Source organism: Lygodium microphyllum, chromosome 15 (genome assembly GCF_053477565.2).
Source record: "Lygodium microphyllum isolate KBCC chromosome 15, Lygodium_microphyllum_v1.1.10, whole genome shotgun sequence".
Lineage (NCBI taxonomy): Eukaryota > Viridiplantae > Streptophyta > Polypodiopsida > Schizaeales > Lygodiaceae > Lygodium > Lygodium microphyllum.
Genome location: NC_141149.1, coordinates 52,979,444 through 52,991,534, shown reverse-complemented (window position 1 = coordinate 52,991,534; position 12,091 = coordinate 52,979,444). Strand labels below are relative to the sequence as shown.

General features: G+C 44.9%; 1 long non-coding RNA gene across 4 annotated transcripts in view; it reads left to right on the top strand.

Moving 5' to 3' along the window:
* Positions 1-579: 579 nt before the first annotated feature.
* Positions 580-12,091, top strand: part of LOC148024523 (uncharacterized) — a 35,185-nt gene continuing 23,673 nt past the window's right edge. For 2 of the 4 annotated variants that reach the window (XR_015693322.1, XR_015693317.1), the window contains exon 1: positions 580-914. This is a non-coding gene — a long non-coding RNA (uncharacterized LOC148024523). Of the gene's footprint in view, positions 915-1,000; positions 1,197-12,091 lie in introns of those variants that run through there. The other 2 variants (XR_015693320.1, XR_015693321.1) reach the window with 2 other exon arrangements.

Genomic DNA, 12,091 nt, shown 5'->3' with positions numbered 1-12,091 from the left:
TTTACTGAGAAAAATTTAGATATGTTCTAGTAACAGTTTTCCAATGGGGAAGAAAAATTACTTATAATATTTTTTTTCGGAGCAATCTTGTCGAGGAGAGCATTATAAAACATAAAATGAATGTTTTGAGATGATACTCTTTCTTTCACCAACATTCGACCATGTTGTTGTACTATGACCTCCAAACATCAGTCAAAAAGCAATTGTTTAATGGTAAAAGAACAATCATCAAGATAAACTCCTTTCCATTTAAGACTTTTGGATGCTGATTTGTTGGAAGCTTGGATAGAGAACGTTTGTGCTCTATCACCGAAATCTTTAGGCTTGTAATGTCCACAGGACACCTTGATCCTCTATAGGTTGAATTGGAGCTTCTGGTGAGTAGAAGTGTTGTTACCACCCGATTGTGATTTTGAAGGGTTGAAGGTCCTCTTAATAATTTTAACACCTTCACCTTTTTTATTATAAGGACCAATTCTCTCTCTTATGTAATAGAGAGTGTGAGGAGAAAAATCAGTTAAAAGTCTTGAATAAAAAAGAAGCTGCGAAGGTTTGATGTGAGACCAGGCCGAAAAAGTGGAACCCTCTAGAACAGCCTTCCCATTCCGCGTGTGAGGGGGCACATCAGCACATGTGATCTGATACCCTACCTGCATGCATGCAGGAGGGTCCATCTCGAGAAAGAGACAAAGGAGGATGTAGTATGTGGACGATGCTCTAAGCGCAGAGCAAGTCCAGCACATGGACTACAAGGAGGCTCTCAAACATGCAGACATTGACATGGCGGCAGTCGAGAGCCAGCTGCGAAATGATCAATCCAAGTACAATAAAACCTGCAAATCTATCATTGCCCAAGCCAGCAAGAAAGTTCACAAAGCTACTGTGACCCTCTCCTTTGACAAGGTTAAGCAAAGGTACGCTGATATGCTTTGTGTTTTGGCATGTTTCTTTACTTCATGGGGCGTCCTCCCAGCAAGGACAAGTTTGCACACTGGTTTGATAACACGTACTGTGGTAAGGCCACCCTGTAGCAATACAGGTTTATTGGGAAAGGCTTCTTCCTGGTCCTCCTAGGTTCCAGAGCTGAAAGTGACTGGGTCCTGGGCTCTGCTGTGGGACACAGAGGCAACCTTGTGCACACAATACCGTGGAGCGCATCCTTTTCTCCTGAAGGGGTTCTTCAATATGAATGTCAGGTATGGGTTACTTTCGCGGACCTTCCAGTCTTGCTTGATGATGAGGTTGAGAAGCTCGCCCAAGGACTGGGCAAAGTCCTCTATGTTCCCTCCCCCACCACCCTCTCTGGCAAGCTTAAAGCAGAATGTCGAGCTTGTGTGTTGTGGGACCGTAGGAATGAGCCGGCTGACTTCCTTGAGATCAAGGATCCATCGGGCTTTGAGGTGGTGGTGGAACTCAAATTTTCTCCTTTCCCAGATGCATGCTATAATTGTTGTGAGAATGGCCATTTTGCTCAAGATTGGCCCGAAAGAATGCAGCAGCAAAGCAGTGTTGTCTCTACGGATGGCTATCAAACTCAAGTGCAAGAAGTTAAGATCCAATCTGAGCCACCTAAAGGCAAAGACTCTGCAAAGGGAAAGAAACAACAGACAGAGCTAGCTGTCAAGCCTCTTGGCAAGTCCCCCAGAGCACACAGAACATCGAGACTGACAAGGAGAAGACATCAGTGCAAAAACCCACCAAATCCACGCAGGTGCAGAAGGAAAATGTCCCGTCGAAGAATGGTTGGAAGACCAAGAAGAAGCAGACCAAAATCTCACTCAAGAGGCTCGCTTGCAAACCTCTGGTTAACTGTTACATTTATGCGACCATTGAGGGCTCTGGAGACTTTGACATTGAACTTCATGAATAGGCTTGATATGAATAAATAGTCAACCAAGGTGACCCTGCTTTTCTAGAATGTGAGGGGTTTGGCTAGTGAGTCAAGATGGAAGCGATGCATGAGGCTCATCAGATTGCACAAGCCTTTGATCATAGCTCTTCAAGAGGTTAAATTAGGTTAGGAGGATGTTGCAAGATCTCTATCCCAGGATTCGCCATTTTTGCTGGCACGAGGCAAAGGTGGGGCCATTCTAGCCATCAAAGATGAGCTCTGACCTCAGCTAGCATGGAAAAAAGGGGATGACAACTCTATGGCTGCTAGGGTTACCCTTAGTGGTAAAGAGATAACCCTGACTGCCATATATGCTCCCAACGTGTCATCCAAAAGGCAGCATCTGTGGGAGTGGTTGAAGGAAAAGCTCGAACCCACTTTGACCCTACTTTCAGGGGATTGGAACGCGACTTTTTTGTTAGATAGAAAGAGTAGCGTGGGACACTTTGCAGCTCACCCACAATCTAAGGGACCTAAGCTTCCCCTTCCAACAACAGGAGAATCTAATGCCCTTCACTTGGCATAATAGACATGTGGGTCCCACATGGAGAGCTAGGTTCTATGGCAACCTCGATGCTTGGTGGCTCAATAGTTGTACAAAGGTAAGAATTTTGACTCAAGAGACAACTTCTAATCACTTACCTGTCCTGATTTCTTTCAAGATGGTTCTCTCAACAAGAACCCCCAATGGTCCCCCCCCTTAAGCTAAATACCTCATTCCTTAGAGACAAGACCTTCCTTCACCAAATGAAGCGAGCCTAAACCCATGCTGTTGATGATCTTATCACACCTGATTACAAGTGGATCAAGTGGCTGCACTTAGTCACAAATGCAGCTAAGCACTATGGCAAGCAAAAAGCTGAACAAAGGAGAAAAATTGATCAGCTTGCGGTCAAGGCAAGAGAAACACTGGTGAGTGTGCTACAGCATAATCCGAATGATACCCATATGCAAGCTACTCTTCTTGCTGTGGAACAAGCTCTGAGAGAGGCTAAGGAGTTTAAAGTAGTTGTTGCAAAGGTGCAGCTCAAAGGAACATGGGAATTGCTAGGAGATGCACCCTCCTCACTTTTTTTTTGTGCCCTCAAGTACAAGCAAAAGAAAGAACACATCACAGAAATTGTTGACATTAATGGAACTAAACACACTAATGACTGGTCTATTTTGTAGATATTTAAAGTTCATCTATCGATCATTGTTGGTAGTGCGCTTGATGAGTCAGTGAACTATCAAATAATGATGCACAACTTCCTCAGTGCTATGGTGGACCCTATTCGGCTTGATGAAGCCCTTCTTCTTGAAAGGCCATTTATAAAGGAGGAGGTCAAGTACACACTTGATCTAATGAAGCATGGGAAGAATCCACAGTTGGATGGCCTCCCGCCCGAGTTCTTCCAAACGTTATGGGATTCCTGTTCGGAACAGTTAGTCCACCTCCTCAATCGGATAAAAAAAATGGGCGTGATATCGGAAGAATGGAATGTTGGCCTCATAAAGTTGGTGCCTAAAGCTTTGGATAGGTCCAAACCCTCCAATTGGAGGCCACTCACCATACTCCTCTTCACTGATAAAATTCTTGCCAAGCTGCTCATCACAGGTAAAATCAAATTATTGCTGGGCAAAGTCATATACCCCGAAAGTATGGATTTGTGTTCGGGAGGAAAATACAAGATGCTCTACTCAATCTTATATTCTCCATTGACCATGCTATGGGACTTGACACTGACTTTGTCTTGGTCAACATGGACCTTGACAAAGCCTTTGGCTTTGGCCTTTGGCTCGGACTTACCTTGGCATGGTTATCATATCCACACTGCAAGCCTTTGGTTTTGGCCTTTGGTCTGATCTACCTTGGCATGGTTGGTGCACTATTTAGCAATGCTTTGGCATGCATAATGGTCAATGGAAAGCTCTCCCAGCCCTTCCCTTTGCGTAGATCCATCAAGCAGGGCTGCCCACTGGCACTCCTCTTTGCTTTAATTACTGACCCCCTTTTGAGACATATTGACAAACAAGTGGCAGCAGACACTATTAAAGGACTACCCCTTCTTGATGGTTTTCACATGGTATCCCAATTTTTCGATGAAGACAACGCCAGTATAGTCCAAGTTGAGAAGACTTCAATAGATAATCTGATGGAACTTTATCAAGAATTCGCTAGCCTATCGACTTCCAAGATTAATACTGTCAAGATCGAGCTTCTCCTCCTAACTTGCAATGAGTCCCATCCCTAGTTATTGCAATAGGAGTCAAGGTTGATCAAGTGTGGAGAAACTATAAGATATCTAGGGTGCCCTGTTGGCGTAGATCTCTCCACTAAACAATGCTTTCAATGGTTTAAGGGGAAGAATAAATTTGAGAAATTGCAGAAATTTCAATTTTCACTAACTGGGAAGCTTGCGATAGCCAAGGTGATCTTGACCTCTTTCACGGTCTTTATGGCTTCTTTGATTCCATTTCATCGGACTTTGTGGGAGCAGCTAGACCAGATGATCAGAGACTTCCTATGGAAGAAAGATGGGTCCAAAGGCTATACTCAAATACCGTGGTTCACTCTTACTGCCACTAAGACAGATCAGATGGAGGCTATGGTCTGAAATCCTTGTATCCTAAGGCTTAGCGAGACTGGCACTCTCGATCCTTAAAAGAATCGACACTGCTCAAAACCCTAGGCAAGTCTTCCAAGAGAATGGCTTAGTGCAACCAAACTTGGTGGTAAAGAATGGCCTGAAGCATCTTGGCATGACAGATTAGGTGGAAATCTAAAGATTAAAGTGTCCAGTCCAAGATGGCACAAGACTTGGCTCAATTATGGGACTCTCTTGGGAGAAATGAAACTCCTCCATGATCCCCAAATGCGAGAGGATGGCTTGCTATTTCTCAGCATTTGGCTCTTTCCCTTTCCTTATGATCCTCCCTTGGCACCCTATCATGAGCGGCCGAGATTAGCAAGGAAGATTGCTTTAAAAGGTCTAAAGACATGGGCAGATGCATGGGATGCAGGTTTCAATTCCTGGAAGGGCATGCCCACCATCAGGGATCAATTTAGACTCAACGAGTTGGAACTTCAGTGGATCATGAGGCTGATGTCAAGCCTCAAGCCTGATTTCTCGCTACCATGCAAGTTATAACACACCCATCTCCTTAAATCTTTGGTCACTAATGTAGGCATGAGAGCCTGGACTGTCAAGAAGCCCAAACAGATTTATGACTCATCTGCTTAGGTAACCATGCAAACTTGGGCTGCATGGAAGAAGCAGTTTTCTCACTCTCGAATGTCAACCTAGAGAATATGTCTAAGAAGGACTTGGAAAGCCACCAGATCTGACCTCTGTCGTGATGCTATGCGGACACAGTGCGAAAAAGCATGAAATGCATCATCATTTGTCTTTCTTACTGATCAAGAGAGTCAATGTGATTTGAGTCATTAGTACTAGTGTGAGTTGCATGGATTATCCAAAATTATAGATTTTTGGATAATTTTAGCATGTTTTTTATATTAATCATTATAAAAATCCGAAAAAGTTAGAAAAGCTTCTAGATTAAGATGGCATGCAAAAAGCAAGTTGCTTTTTTAGCCAGTTACGAGATTTTTTATAAAAAAAAGATAGATGGGCAAAATCGCGCGCGTCGCGATCGTTGTAAACAGGCTGAAAACTGCAGTTTAAACGGAAAGAATAAGGAGTGATCTGGGAGATCTGTGATCAAGTGTCTTGGGGTTTTATCCTCTTTTTAGAGCCAATAGAGCCATCGGATTTGGGTTCCAAGCAGTAGAGAAGGAGCTGTAATTTTGATGCATGTTTTGTTCTACGAAGAAGCTCCAAGAGATCTAATGTTTGGAGATTACTTCTGAGTAGTGCAAAGATTCCAGGTTATTTCAATACATATTGATTCAATTCATTGTGCTTTGTCTTTGTCGTGTTTATCACTTGTGAATTCTCTTTCTTCTCTTCCATTTCCTATCTCTACTTCCTTCTATCTTTGATCCCCGATGGATTCGATCTTTCGACAAAAACTCCTTTGACATTAGTGAACTCGATGTAAAAGGTCGTCAGGAGAAGGAAAGACAAGATGGGAAAATCTTCGAATATAATCTCCAGTGATGTTTTGCAACAGTTGGTATAAAATATGAATATGCTTATGTAGGTACAACAGCAGCAGGTGATGCAAGCTTCTGCTTAAACAGAATGTGTTGTCGTGAATGCTTTGCAAGCAGTTGAGCGTGAGGTGAAGTTATTCAATGGCAGAAATGTATCTGCATATGTACATACCTATGCTTAGAAGATGGTGTTTACCCTCAAACGAACGAAGGTGGAAAATCCGAAAAAGCTAAAGCAGAAGACAAAGGCCAAGGCAAAGTGAAACGGAAGACAAAGACGCACAAGGAGAAAAGTTCTAAATAAGGGAGAAAGGCGCGCAAGGAAAAGCGCAAGTCAATATCTTTGTAAAAGAGCGTAAGTGCATCATGGTTTAATTCAAGGAGCGTCGGGCTCTCACCCGTGCAATTTGTAAATGTAGATGGGCGGTGGAAATGAAGCTAGGAAGATAGAAGGACAATGGGAAAAATGGCCTAGGTCACGGCCGGCCATGTAAAAAAGGGGATAAGGGGACGACTGCCCAAAAGGGATTCAGGGTTTTGTATATAAAGTTAAAAAGTGAATGAGAAGCTCATTCTTGTGTGTGGCCAAAAGTGGCTCTCCTCTTCTTCTTGCTTGCTTGCTTGAGCTTGTGCTTGAGAAAGGGAGTGTGAGAGTGTGAGGGAGTGAGTGTGTGAGGATAAGGGACCGGGGAGGAGAAGCTCTTTATCTTCTCCTCTCTTCTTCTCCTCTTCTCTTATCTTCTCTTGTCTTGCTCGTGGCGATGGAGCTTGGAGCGTGGAGCTTGAGGATGGAGCTTGCTTGAAGCTTGCACTTGGATTGTGGAGCTACCGGAGTGCGCGGGAGAGGAGGTAACTCGATCGGCATGGAGGTAAGCTCACTACACCTGTAGATATGGATGGCGCAGCGGCTATGTGAGAGGTAGCCATTAGTGCTTGGCTTGGAAAGCTTGAACAATAAGCGGTCCGTGGGTCTTGGCTGTTGAGCGAAAGCTCCCACATTTTGGTTCCGTTGTCGGGACCAACGGATTTAAGCCTTGAGCGCTTGCGCGCTTCGAATCGAGCATTGAAGTAGGGTTTTTCCCGAATCGGTGCTTGAGTAGATAGGTATGAAGCGAGGGAGTTTGAAGAGGTATTCGATCTCCTTAGCAAGTAGGTTTTTGATTTGTTGTTGAATATTAGAGTAGGACCATCCATCTCCATCTCTGGTTTTGATTTTTGTTGCATTAGGTCAAGATTAGGATAGGAAACAAGAAGAAAAACAATAGGGTTTTCTGTTGCTGTATAACAGGCTGAAACACGGAAATAGGGGCACAGATTCAAATTTCTGGTTGGAAGAGTATGAGGGACTGACTTTTGAGGTTACAACAGGCTGGGATGGGGCAATAAGGCTCAGGGAATCAAGAAATACCACATTTGATACCCTACCTTCTGAGAAGAGAGAGAGAGAGAGAGAGAGAGAGAGAGAGAGAGAGAGAGATGCGGGGAGATCGTCAACGTGCTGATCGATTCAAGTGCCATACCGTTTTCAGGTATGCCAGGCGTTTCCCTCTGTTGCTTTGCATCTAATTAGATGGCACGGCACGATTCGGTGAAGTAGACGTCAGTCTAGAGATGTCGCGTGCAACTCGTGGGCCGTTGGCCGCGCAGTCGGACCAGTTCGTCCGAGTCCCAAAATAGGATTGTCCTATCTCTGGAGTCGGAGTGTCCGACTTCGAAAATCGGACCTCTCCAAAAACTGTCCGACTTCGAAAATCGGACCATCCTTCCGATCCGATTCTCGGAATCGGACCAGCCCTAGAATTGAATCACCTTCGTGTGTCGGATCGGTCCAATTTTGAAAACCGGACGCTCGGATCTTGAAAATCGGACACAAGGAATCGGACCACTTAGACACCTGTCAAAATCGAACGTCCGATTCCAAAAATCGGACCACTGGGCCAATCGGACCAACCAAAATTGGACATCCAATTTCGATAATCAAACTCCTGAAAATCGGACGTCTGAGAATCAGACAAAAAATTGTCAAAATCGGACAGGTATCTAGAACACAAATTTTGACGCATCTAAACCCTGAAATTGACCCCAAAGGCTACATAGAGCTAAAGGCACATCACAGATTTATCAGTGGGCTGAAACTTAGAGCAAGTAGTTCAAAATTTGGCTATAAACGGTCCTCCAAATTGCATATGGTGTTTACCGTAACGGCTCTGCGGGTCGGAGGGGACGAATTCTCACTCGCAAAAGAGCAACCAAAAGCCCATACCCGAACAGAAAGAAACAGAGACCCTAGAACATCAATGGGCCAATCTAGCCAACAAGGGCAAAAAGGCCACACTGTAAAAACACATACGTGTTGTATTCGGATTGCATCTAGTCAAAGCGGAAAGCAACAACATCAAGCTACAACAGTGAGAATGATTAGATGTGATAGTCCTGACGATAGATGCTCCTTGAATAGCACTGCACTAACGATCCAAGACATCAGTGGAGAATCCATATCTAGTCGTGCAGTTGGGGACTCAAGGGCATTTGTCAGAAGGCTTAAATTTACAAGCCAAGACCTGGAAGATGAAGACATAGTACCACCTGCTTATCTTAGGGTCAAACTCATTGCGAAAAGAGAGCATACTATCAATGCTCTGATTGATGAAGGAGCAGATTTTAATATCTTGACTTATGAATCATGGACCCTACTAGGCCAACCAGAGCTCACACCGACTAATGCAACTCTTAGCCCTTACGGGGGACACCCACAAGCACTCATAGGGAAGTGCAAAATCCTTGCGACAATTGAAACTGAAAGCTTGCCTATCCTATTTCATGTTCCTCCAAATAATGCTAGTTACAGGAAGGAAACCCTCTTAGGAAGACCCTTCAAAAGGGCGACCAAGTATGAGGCTGACTGTGAAGCACAGAGAATACACCTGACACTACCGGGTGTGAGGATAGTCACAACCTTTAGCAAGGGTGACCTCGTAGAACCTTGAGGGAAAGGCAAGGAAGGTGTTGACATAACAGTCAAGCCTACTAACGAGAGCAAGGACTTGTTGGAAGAGTTGATACAAGCACAGGTCGAACAATGAGAACCAGTGAGTGAGGCCATGCCTGAAACAAGAAGGTCAAGAGACAATGCCAAGGACTGGCTTTGGACTTACAAATATCGTAGAAGATCCCAAAAGAAGCCCAAGCCTTATAGACGAAGGCATCGATGGAGGGTTAGCACAACGCCACGATGGATATTCAAAGCGTTGCTACGTGCTCAAGGGTATTATGCAGGTAACTGATGGATTTGGGTACCAAAACCCCCTGCTAAACCTCCTCTATCAGCTGAAGGCCAGATTGCATCAAAAGCAATGAAGCACAGGAGGAAATTTAAGAGAAACTCCAGGTCTCGAGGCAAGAAACCAAACACGAGCGTTCAAAAGAAAGAGCCTCAACCTAGTATGCTTAATAAGCAGATGTTATATGTAACCATTGAGCGTGCACAAAAGCCATTAGTGCCCAATAAGCCTTTGATTTCCCAAGAGGATGACAGGCATCATAGGGACAACATTGCTGATGGCAAGGTTGATCGCTCAACAAAGCAAATGACACAATCGTCTAATAGCCTCGAGCAAATCATTCAACCAGTGCCAAGTCCACCTAAGAGTCCTAGATCTCCTACACCCTCTTTTTCCAAACGGACACAAGAAGCACAGCAACGGTCGTCAAGGGCGGCTGCTCACTCCCAATCTCTATCTCCATCTAAGCTTCCAAATGTCCAAGAGGTGGGACACGACACAAGCCGTAGCTCTCGGCCCAAGGATATGCCTATGCAACTTAATGTGACTAGATCAACTCACGCTCAATCTACACAGATGAATGCTCAAAGGGCAACAAAAGACACAACCACTTCCGATCGCCCTAGGGACCTGATACCGCAATCCACCAAGAGTAGCCAGTCCATTAGACTAGCCGCTACTACTTTCAATCAGGGATCACAGCAGTCATAGCCCTCGGCCGTGACAACGCCCCTTGCGGAACGTGTCCTTAGTAGTTTACTTGTGGAGGAGGTGTCGCAACCAACTTCCTTGACAACTCCAGTACTTCCAAAGTGCCTAAAGCTTAGGTTGGAGGAGTTAAACACAAGGGAATGGGCTGAAGAGCTAGACTCTCCAAAAAGGGAGGCAGTTGTATCCTCACAACCTAGCGAGGCTATTCAGCAGGCCACGGCCATGTCCCATAAGGACACACTAGAGAAGGAGAATGCTGAGGCCCAACCAAGTACATCAACGGTTGACCTAGTCCAGGGTCCTGAGTTGTTGAGAGATGCATCTTCACTAACCAAGAAAAAGAGGAGAAAACAACGAAAATAACAGTTACAGGTGGTTGTGGACCCCAAGAACATTGACACCAAGAGCGTTGGAGAGCTGAGGAATAAAGCATCGAGTCCATCCACCAATGATCCCATTGACGCCTCTTCTAATAGTGGTGAAACCTCAGACACATCCGTGTGCTCTGAAAAATCAAAGCAGTCGTTACCATCAACGGTTGCTTGCAACACTTAATCCACTGACAATAGAACTCGCATTGACCAATCAAGAGTGGATACAACATTGTCACAACAGGGTGACAAATCTATACTAGTCACATCTAAGGAGAACCATGACGCAATAAGGAATCCTAGCGTTGGCCAAACTTGCTCCTCTAGGCCTGAGCCCCTAGCTATGCTAAAGTCCACACAAACTCTTAAAACCTTGCATGAGATAGCAACCGAGCAAGCCCTCGTTGAACATAGAAGTGTCACAGAATGCTTAACCGAGTTGGATGCTAAGCTCAAGGTGTTCGCACATGTCTATGTCCTGGCAGACATGTGCGCATTCTCTAAAGAGCAGCTTGAAGAATACTTGCCATTTCCCTTATCCTGGGAAGAGCAAGAACATCTTGACGAGTACTATGACAGGTTCTTGTATGAACGCATGTGACTCATCTTTGATGAGAAAGCTGACGAACTACGCTTAATTGTCACATTCATTAAGGTGCTCTACCAACCAAATCTCTTAGAGATAGAGCAACTAAAGCGACTATCAGAGGGTCGGAGTCAATTTGAACAATGTTGGTGTGAAAACCGCGTTGAAATGGCCGAACTAGGAGCCCAGATCATGACAGTCTCAAAGGAGCGATTGGCCAAATGGCGGTCTCAAAGAGACCCAACCTATGTGGCACCAACTTCCTTTCGAGTACTGACTACCATTCGGGGTACAGACTTAGCTGAAACTAGCTAAGAGAACTCTCTATCTAATAAGGTTCTCATTGAGGAGGAGTTACATGTTGCCAGTAGACTTAGACAAGGTTCCATGCTACTCGATGTTGCAAAATATTGATCGGTATTGAGTAAGCTGCCACGAGTACTAGATGCATGTGCCATGCTCCAGTACAATCCGGAGTTCTACAATTGGCTTTTATCCTCGTAAAGTGACATGGATTCGTAGATATGTATATAAATAAACAATGACTTTTGTGACCCTGTATATACAATGTCAACACACATAAGCAATGATAGTCAAGTGCAGGGAGAAGAGTTGGGTTCAATAGGCTAAGCTCCTCAGGTTCTCTCACCGCACATTTAGAAGTTGTGTGACCATTACCGCCTCCAAGTGGAGGGCATGCAACCCTCTTCACCACCATAGAAAGCTCTAACCAACATCTCTGAGGGTGTGGACAGGGTACCATCCTTTCCCATACACCTTTCCCCTTTATGGTCTATCCTTCCGAGGATGAGCCTTGCTTTGCTCCCTGACAACCAGTCCACGCAACTTAGCATAAGCCAATATTTGCTAATGGCTGGAGGCCAAACGAACATCATCATAGGGGCCATTCCTCTACTACCACCACTGCATGCCTCACCTTTTCCCTCCTCGTCATATGCGCTTGATAACCCACTGTATAATCCCTTCTATGCAAATGGTTTTATCATCTCAAGGCCTAACCCTTGGTTCGCATTTTGTAGGTCCCCCTACGTAGCAAGCATGGAGCACCCAGTGCAGCTGGCGTGCAAAGACGCTCTCTGTCGTCGAAGGGAGCATGCATCACAAGCTCTCCCGCCGGTGTGCTACGTGCCT